Source organism: Pteropus vampyrus, unplaced genomic scaffold (genome assembly GCF_000151845.1).
Source record: "Pteropus vampyrus isolate Shadow unplaced genomic scaffold, Pvam_2.0 Scaffold1, whole genome shotgun sequence".
In the NCBI taxonomy this organism is placed as follows: domain Eukaryota; kingdom Metazoa; phylum Chordata; class Mammalia; order Chiroptera; family Pteropodidae; genus Pteropus; species Pteropus vampyrus.
Genome location: NW_011888782.1, coordinates 33,008,507 through 33,017,064, shown reverse-complemented (window position 1 = coordinate 33,017,064; position 8,558 = coordinate 33,008,507). Strand labels below are relative to the sequence as shown.

The window sequence follows — 8,558 nt, the reverse complement described above, 5'->3', positions numbered from 1 at the left end:
AGCATTCAGAGGCTGCATCACCTTGCCGCCCATTTTGTCTTTTTTTAAAGATGAGAAAGACAATATTAATTATTATTACTAAAGGATATTTGGTAATTTTCCAGGTGACAGGGGAATGCCATGAATTCAGTAAGAATAGGTTGGTTTCCTGTCAGGGTCCTCAAGAGATTTTTTGTTGTACTCAACAAAAATCTTACAGACTTTTCGTATTCCTCAGTTTTGACTCTATTCCTAATATCTAATCAACTTCTTCTTAGGTAGTACCTTGGGGAGAGGGATGAACAAAACAAAAAACAATGCTTAGTTGATACTCTCTTAAACATATTGGCTACACTCACTTCCTAGAAACCACAAAACAAACAAACCACCACCAAAAGTTATCCTTGGGTTGCCCACCATATATATTCAATTAAGGCAGGACAGGAAGGGGATAGGCTTATCATTCAACCATGTAGTACCTCTTAATGAGGCCTGAGAACCAAAATGGCCCATGGTTCCATTATTATCAATGTCAAACTTAACTCAAATACAGACCTCAATGTTTTCCTATCAAGTTAAAAAAAAAAAAGAAAAAATGGGTAAGGTACTGAAATATGGGACAATCTCATACATACTCTGATGCTGATGACCAAATGACCAAGCACCAGTTGGCACCTTTACAGCTTTTTCTATGGGGCCAGTGAGTACACTATTGCTTCTTGAATTAAACTGAATTTCTAATATTGGACTGGATCCTCTAGCTTGGCATTTTTTTCTAGCAGGAAAAAAAAAAGCATTTCAGAGCATGAGGCAATATGGAACTCTGTTTTTCTACTTTCAAAACACCATCTGGCCACATATACTTCTACCTATAATCTTCCCTCTGCCCATTGATAGTCAAGGGAGTTGGAGTCCATAGGTATCTCATCTTTGCCAGAGAGTCTGCCAGACAGTGAAGGTAAAGAGAGGCATATCTGGTAGAGGCTTTGCAGAAGAAGCAGGACTGTTCCTGATAATCCCTGCCCACTTTTCACTGCCCACTAAGCCAAAAGAGAGGTAGGCAGAATTTTATACCATAAATCTTAAGGTATTTGGGGGCACTGAGTGTTTTGCAGTAATTTCAGTGGAACTAAAATAATTTATAAGTTGTGTGTGTGTGTGTGTGTGTGTGTGTGTGTGTGTGTGAAATGCATAAAAAGAATTTTAGTGTGAGAAAGGCATTAGATCAATTTTGTAAAAAGAAACCTTTTGTGTGGACTATTTCTAGGCATGGGTTACACAAAATCTAGACACATTTAATTTCTGGAATTAATTCAGCAAATATGTGTCCAAATCACAGACCTTAAAGACTTCTATTGATAGCATACCCCATTCTCTAAAATTGCTACAAGATATTTTGATCATTTTTAGAAAAGGCAAAATACAAGAACCTTTGGCATGTAAAAAATTCTTTTGATATGTCTAAATAAATCTCCGGATCAGTTAATTATACTGAACTTTAGATGTCTTCAAGAAACTTTTGGCATACTAAATTTCATATCCTATTATCATCTTATTTTATATGACCTTTTATGTAAGATTAGCCAATGAAATTTGAGTAAAAATGATCACTGGATACAGTGGCCTGAGCCCTATTTGGTTACATTGTGGATTTAGCCCACTCTCCAAACATACTTTTTTCTCCCGTTCTATAGATACCCACTCTGACCATGTATGGTTATGCTCAATCTTTGGCTGTTCTCCTAAGGGGATTATCAGAGAGTTACCATTTTCCTCTTTGAACTGCTATTTCATATGCCTCCAACTGGAATACTACTATTTTCCGCATGCATTTACATCAGAAGCTATTAATTCCCACTTACCCCAAGCCGAGGTCATAACAGCATGTTGGAATAAAATATTTTCCATTGTTCTAACATAGAACCAATAAAAAAACATTTATGAATTGCTTAATTTATGCTTGACACTATGCTAAGTGCTACAGATATAGAAATGAGTAGTTCACATTTCTGCCCAGAGGAAGATCAACATCTTATAGAGCAGATAGACCAATAAAGGAGCCAATGCAGCATTGCCTGAGGATGTAAGAACAATGAAAACTGAATACAACACAAAAAAGTTCTAGATAGATGCTCCAGAAAACTTTCAGAAGAGTTGAGGTCCAAATGTTTTTTTTAAAAAAAAGGAAATTAGGATTTGCTTCCTTCCTTTTTAAGCACTCAGATTTTGGAGAGAAAGCTGGTTCCTTTTAGGAATGTGTCTGAAAATCCTAAGGAGGGGTAAGTACCAGAAGAGAGACAGTTGTGGTAAGCATGGTTGAAAAAATTTTGATAGCCTAGAGAAGGCAAGTAACAGAAGGATCCAGAGAGACCCTTCCAATTAAAAGGTAGGAGCAGAAAGAACTAGAACTTTACCCTGAATCAGAGCCTTTGCCTAAACACAGCCCTTAAACCTGAAACCTTAATTTAGAACCTTTCTCTACAGCCCAAGCCTCACGTGCTCTCCCAAACCCTGGTGACTTTTGCCTGGAGAACAATCTTGTTAAAAATCTCATCTCTGCTCAGTTATGATTTAAATTTTCTTTATCCTGGGAGCAACTTTAAACATCCATAAAGAACAAAGAACAAAACACTGGAGAAATTAGAGTGAGGTCTTTTGATGTTAGCAGCTTGCACCAATCAAAAAGTTCAGAGTTAAAGAACAGGGCTGACCCATCTAGCATTCATGCCAACAGCCTCCATTAACAACCAAGTCCAATTCCAACTTTAACACCACATATTTCAAGCAGGATACAAGCTGGTAGAGCAAACTTAGTAGCTTTGGATCTAGTACAGTTAGAAATCCTCCTTAAGTTGGCTTAGGTAAATATTTAATGTGTAAGTAAAAACTTTCATCATCTTAAACAATTCACCTATGTCCTGAAGTTGGACCAAGAGATTGTTGAACTCCTAATGGACCCACTTTCATGCTGACTTCATTCTTTCATCCTCTGAAAGGAAAAAATATATATATCTAAAAGTAAAGTAAGATAGATTTAACTACATAAACCTTAAAACTTCTTTTACAAATACTAAGCAAACATAAAAATAAAAATAGTGACCCCAGAAAATGCAACATAAATAACAGGCAAAATGTTAATATCTCTAAAGAGAATTTACAAATTCATACCAGCTAGAGCAATACCCCAGGAGTAAGGCAGAAAATGAACTGACAATTTACAAAAATAGAAAGGTAAACGACCAGTAATCATATGAAAAACTGTTTAACCACACTAAAAATAAAATAAAAGCAGACTTAAACACTGAGATAATATTTCCTTTTTATGAGATTGGCAAAAATTGGGTAACTGCAGGCATCGGTGAGCATGAGGGGAACAGTCAGTTTCACATACTGAGATGATGGAAGTGTGAATCGCTGCAACCTCTTTTATAAGGGCAATTTGTCAAGCCATATAACAACGTTTTAATGTGGGTAATTTTGACTTAGCAAATCCACTTCTAGGACTTACTTTAGAAAATTAGAAGAGTGCATTAAAATTTTCCCATAGTACACAAATATTTATGTAAGATTTGTTTATAGTAGCAAATTTTAAAAGTAGTCTAAGTGTTCATCAGAAAGGAGTTGAATAAACACACACACACACATACGGTTTCAGATTAGAGCCTGGAGTGGGTATTTTTGATTTGGAAGGTAGAAGAGCAAAGGTCATTTCTCCAGAATAATGGAGATAGTTGCAGGCAGATGCACAGGCAAAAAGTTCATATGAGGGCTGAAGCAGCTTCCTGGTGAGCATCTAGAGACTCAAGCACATTGGGATGGCAGACAGAGCTAGTCTGTGATAGTTCAAGAAAATTTCAATCCTCTAGCCCTTTCAATGCTTATTCCATGTATTAAAACACTTTCTACTGATAACACACAGAAAGCTTTAATTTTGCTGACTGATAGAGATTCCAAACACTGATACCCAATCCTGGAAGTTCCATATGTAACTAATAAGTGTCTCAGAAACAGCACAGAAAATTGAAGGGAAAAAATTATCAGAAAGAATCTTAGCACTCAAAAGTCACAATGTTTAGATTAAAATGGCTCATGTCCAACCAATTAAATTAAAAAGTAAAACAAACAACTAGTGAATAGTATGATATTTTAGAATGCCAAAGATTAAAAGAACATAAGAACTTCCAGAAGGGAAAAAAGGTAACCTACAAAGAATGTAAATTAAACTGGCTTCTGACCTCTCAACAATATCACTATATGATGTTAAAAGATTTGGGGGAAATGCCTTCAAAGATCGGAGGCGGGAGGGTGGGGACAGGACTTCACCATAGAATTCTATACCCAGCCAAACTATAAATCAAGGGTTAGAGAAAAATAGAGACATTTTCTGTAAATTTGGGCTCCAAAATTTTAACTTCTATGCATGATTTTTCAAACAAGGACAAAATCTTAGTTCACTTGATACATTTTCTGCAGAATGCAAGATGATGATGTAAAATCATTTTAACACTACAGATTCATTTTCAGGAGTGTTAAAAAATATGTAGCAAAACAAACTTTCACATTCACATATATTATTTAGAACAAAGTATTGGAAGTATTTGGGTATAAAAATATAATAAAACACAAATATATGAATATGGCAAGATTGAGAAAATAGTACATGAATGACAGAAGTTTGGGAAACACTTTGCTAAAGTAAATGACTAATGTGTTATCTCTTCCAAATATATTTACATTTTTAAAAGAGACTTAAAGAGCATTGCAAAGCAAAAAGCAAGAACTCATTAGCCACAGAATGCCAGGGCAGAGTACTCCAGGGACTGTTATTTGGTGATTCGAGCCCAAGGATAGTTGAGTTTCCTTTGCTTAGACCTACCACCCTCACCTCCATGGAAGCCTCTGACTGTTTTAGCTTCCCAGGAAGCTTCTCCTACAAGGGAGAGAATGTTGAACTGAGTGCTCTCATGTGCCTACAAGTTCTATTTCTCATTACCAAGTAATACATTTAGCAATCAGTACCTTTACTTTTACATCCTCCTATATCCCTCCTATATCCCTCTCATGTGCCTACAAGTTCTATTTCTCATTACAAAGTAATACATTTAGCAATCTGATTCATGCATCAGTACCTTTACTTTTACATCCTCCTATATCCCTCTCCTATTTTTAACCCTTGTTGGATTGTGTCTTTCTGTGTAATCTCAAATCTTATGTGAAGTGAGGAGGAGTTTATCTAAACAACATTAGTGACACCAACCTCAGTTTCTTGTGAGTTGCACAGCCCCTAGAACCTAATCACCTATGGGCATATGGATGCACAGAAGTTTGTGGTCCTAAAGAGCGGGAATTAAAACTTGGTGTTGTAGTCAGAATTCTTGGTTCCAAGAACAAACACTAATTCTGAAGCTTTTAGCAGAAAAGGAATTTATTGGAAGGATGTCAGGTAACTCACAGAATGTCTGGAAATGCTAGAGAGAAACACAGGAAGAAAACACTGAAGGCAAAACAGAGCCAAGACGGCACCCCTGAACAGTCTGTTCAAGATGCTCCCACTAGCATTGTCATCACACATACCAGCTACAGTTCCATACCTGGACTCTGCCCTCCATCAAAGGCAACAACCATAATCTCTAAAAGCCCCTGAACATTTGCATTCCTCTGTGAATACTCAAAGTCTCAGGCAAATGTAAGTGGTGGCCTGAGCTGTCTAGAAACTGAGAATGAAAACATCTGGACTTTTGGGCTTGGGTCTCCTTATTGAGACTCCCTGACACAGGAAGGCGGGGCAGGCAAAAATGATGAAAGTCCATTTCACTTGGTGACCTTGTGAAGCCCTACTAGAGCAGCCAACTCAAATCTCTCTTTAGAGTCACCTCATTTTTCTTGTTAAGTTAAGCAGTTTGCAAATCATAATATCTGTGTTACATTAATTACATTTACATAATGTATATTTCTCATTTCTTTCAAAGTCAGACTTTAAACACGAGTTTCTCATTTAAAATTTTAATCTTTTTATTTGTACTTCTAAATAAATTTGGACAAGACCGAGAAGTCTTTTCTGTTAAATTCTATTGGTATGTAAGTTTCAGATTACCTGTGAGACTTTTTCATTAAAAAAAAAATATATATATATATATATATCTATTTTAAGAATAAGTTCAAAGAGACTGAATGTTCTAATGTAATTAACCACCAACAATGTAAGATGCTTATTTCATGAATTCTTGAAAGAGATTTTAAACTGTGATACTGCAAAAACACTAAACTGCTTAATTTAAGAACCAGAAAGATGTCTCTGGTAAATCCTGGTTAGAAAAAAAAATGTGTGGAGAAACAAAGACATCTGTTTTAATGGTGTATGAAAGATGATGGAGGTATATATTTTTTAAAAATTAATATCAACTGTTTGTTGATACTTTTTGCACTAAATTATATTCATAAGCAAGATTACTATGTTTTATTAGATCTGACTTTACACTGCCCTGTTACGGTAACATTTCCCATGTTTGTTTTAGTCTCCTTTACATTTACAACGTCCTGGAGGGTGGTGATGTTAAATTTAATTTGTCAACCTACGTTTAATTTTACAAGAACCCAGATCAAACTGCTATGTAAACAAGAACTGCCTTGCAGAGGCTTTTTGGCGATTAGGCTGGAGAAGTCACAGCTGAATTAAAAAATATGCTGCCAAGGGTATTTTTTCATTCCCCTCCCTATAATTTTAATGGCTCAAATGAAAGAGCTGTTTTTCTTTAACAATAGTATCCTTGTTAAAAGTACTTTAAAGAGCTGTTCCACTACATTGAAACAGTCTAATTAAACCATAAATATAGCAAAGTTCCAACGGTTGCTAAATCCAAAGAATATACTTCTATCTCACAGTAAAAATTAAAGGTGAGCTTTTCAGTGTGTAGCTCAATTCCCCAGTTTTGGGATTTCCTATCCATTAGACATTTCTTTGCAGAGAAATATCATCAATCTATGAGACATATTACAATGGGATATTATTTTCTTCAACAGAGGCTGTTATTGAAACTACATATTATCAAGGCAGCTGTCCGATTAAGTTTTTATAAAGGATTAGGGGGTTATTTGAGTACCTAACAGCTGCACCAGCTAGGATAAAACTTAGGTTCCCAAATCTTATGCCTCTTACTATATGAAATGAAATAATATAGTCTCTACCCAGGCAGCAAGATATTAATATTTAAAGAGAAAATTAAGTTAGAGACAAAACCTCATCCATTTGATCTCAGAAAATAAAACATTAAACGAGTACACAAATGAAGAATAAAAAGAAATCCAGAAAATATTGTCCCTCCTCTAGAGGAGTCTACCATAGTTTCAGTAGATATAATGAAAAACTTCAAAACATTAAATAAAATTTAAGACTTAAATAAAAGTGTGAGGCATTGAAGAAATTCTGCAAAATAGTGTATGAGTAGCTGCTGAATAATGCAGGCAGTTATAATGGAAGTTCAGGAGGCAGGAACACTTCAGGGCCAGAGGTTAAAGAAGAGAGTTGGTGTAATTTAGCAATTAAGACCTCTGAGAAAAGTCATCAGGATTGTCTGAAGTATAATGTGTCAATGTTGGAAGTGACCTAGGAGGTCATCTCCCTCTCTGGTGTTTCCTAATCTTATCTGTTGAAAAGAATCATATGAGAAACCTCCTAAAAATAAAATTTCTGATTTCTTCCTCAGCTCTGTTGAATCACATATGCTAGAGAATATATGGGTCTTCTTCTATTTATATTTAAGTAACTTTAAACCAACTTAGAGAGCTCAAGAAAGTATATATTTTTTAATGTCCCAGGTGATTATTTTCAACTGAGAAGTTTGGAGAAAATTGTTCTAAGTCAACCTTGTGATCACAGAAAATAAAACATCAAATAAGTACCAAATGTTAAAAAAGGGTGGGTGGGTGGGAAGAAAGCAGATGGAGACAAAGTGTGTATGCTAGTGAGTGTATGTTCACATGTGTGCGACAAATAGTAATCACCTGGGGGTAGAGCAGGGAGAGAAAACTTGTGCAAGGTCCAGGTCCAGAGAGCTACAGCCCACTGTCCTTCTCACAATGGACCCTCAAGAGATATCTTGTGTTGACTGAATTATAAATGAAGCAGAGAACAAAACAAGCTGTAACTCTCAAGCATTGATGACCTATTTATTGCCACCTTATGGTCAATTCATTTGTAAAACCTCTAGTTAGAGACACAGACCATGAATCTTAAAGAGTCTCTTGTGGATTGTGTAGCAAGACTGAGTCAAAACACTCAGTGCCTGGGAAAAATTTAAACACCAAGGAGATAAAGAGATTTTGCTGCAATGAGGTAAAAAGTTGAAATTTAAGAAGAGGAGAGGCTAATCTGCCTCTCAGAGAACATATCCAGATGCTTATTCGATTGTGGTAGATTTTGCTGAAGCATGTGATAGAATGAATAGTTTACAAAATAATTTTTAACTGGCTTAGAAGACCTTGAAGAAAATTACTTAAAACTAGCCCAAGCCCTCAGCAAACCACAGAAACATAAACTACCATATGGGGGATAATCTCACTGTGGCAGGGTGGAACCTATG

At 35.8% G+C, this 8,558-nt stretch overlaps 1 long non-coding RNA gene across 2 annotated transcripts in view; it reads right to left on the bottom strand.

The window, feature by feature from the left end:
• Window positions 1–8,558, bottom strand: part of LOC111734104 — a 43,851-nt gene that overhangs the window by 31,898 nt on the left and 3,395 nt on the right. For both annotated transcript variants that reach the window (XR_002778312.1, XR_002778321.1), the window contains one exon: window positions 2,891–2,968. This is a non-coding gene — a long non-coding RNA (uncharacterized LOC111734104). The remainder of the gene's footprint in view (window positions 1–2,890; window positions 2,969–8,558) is intronic.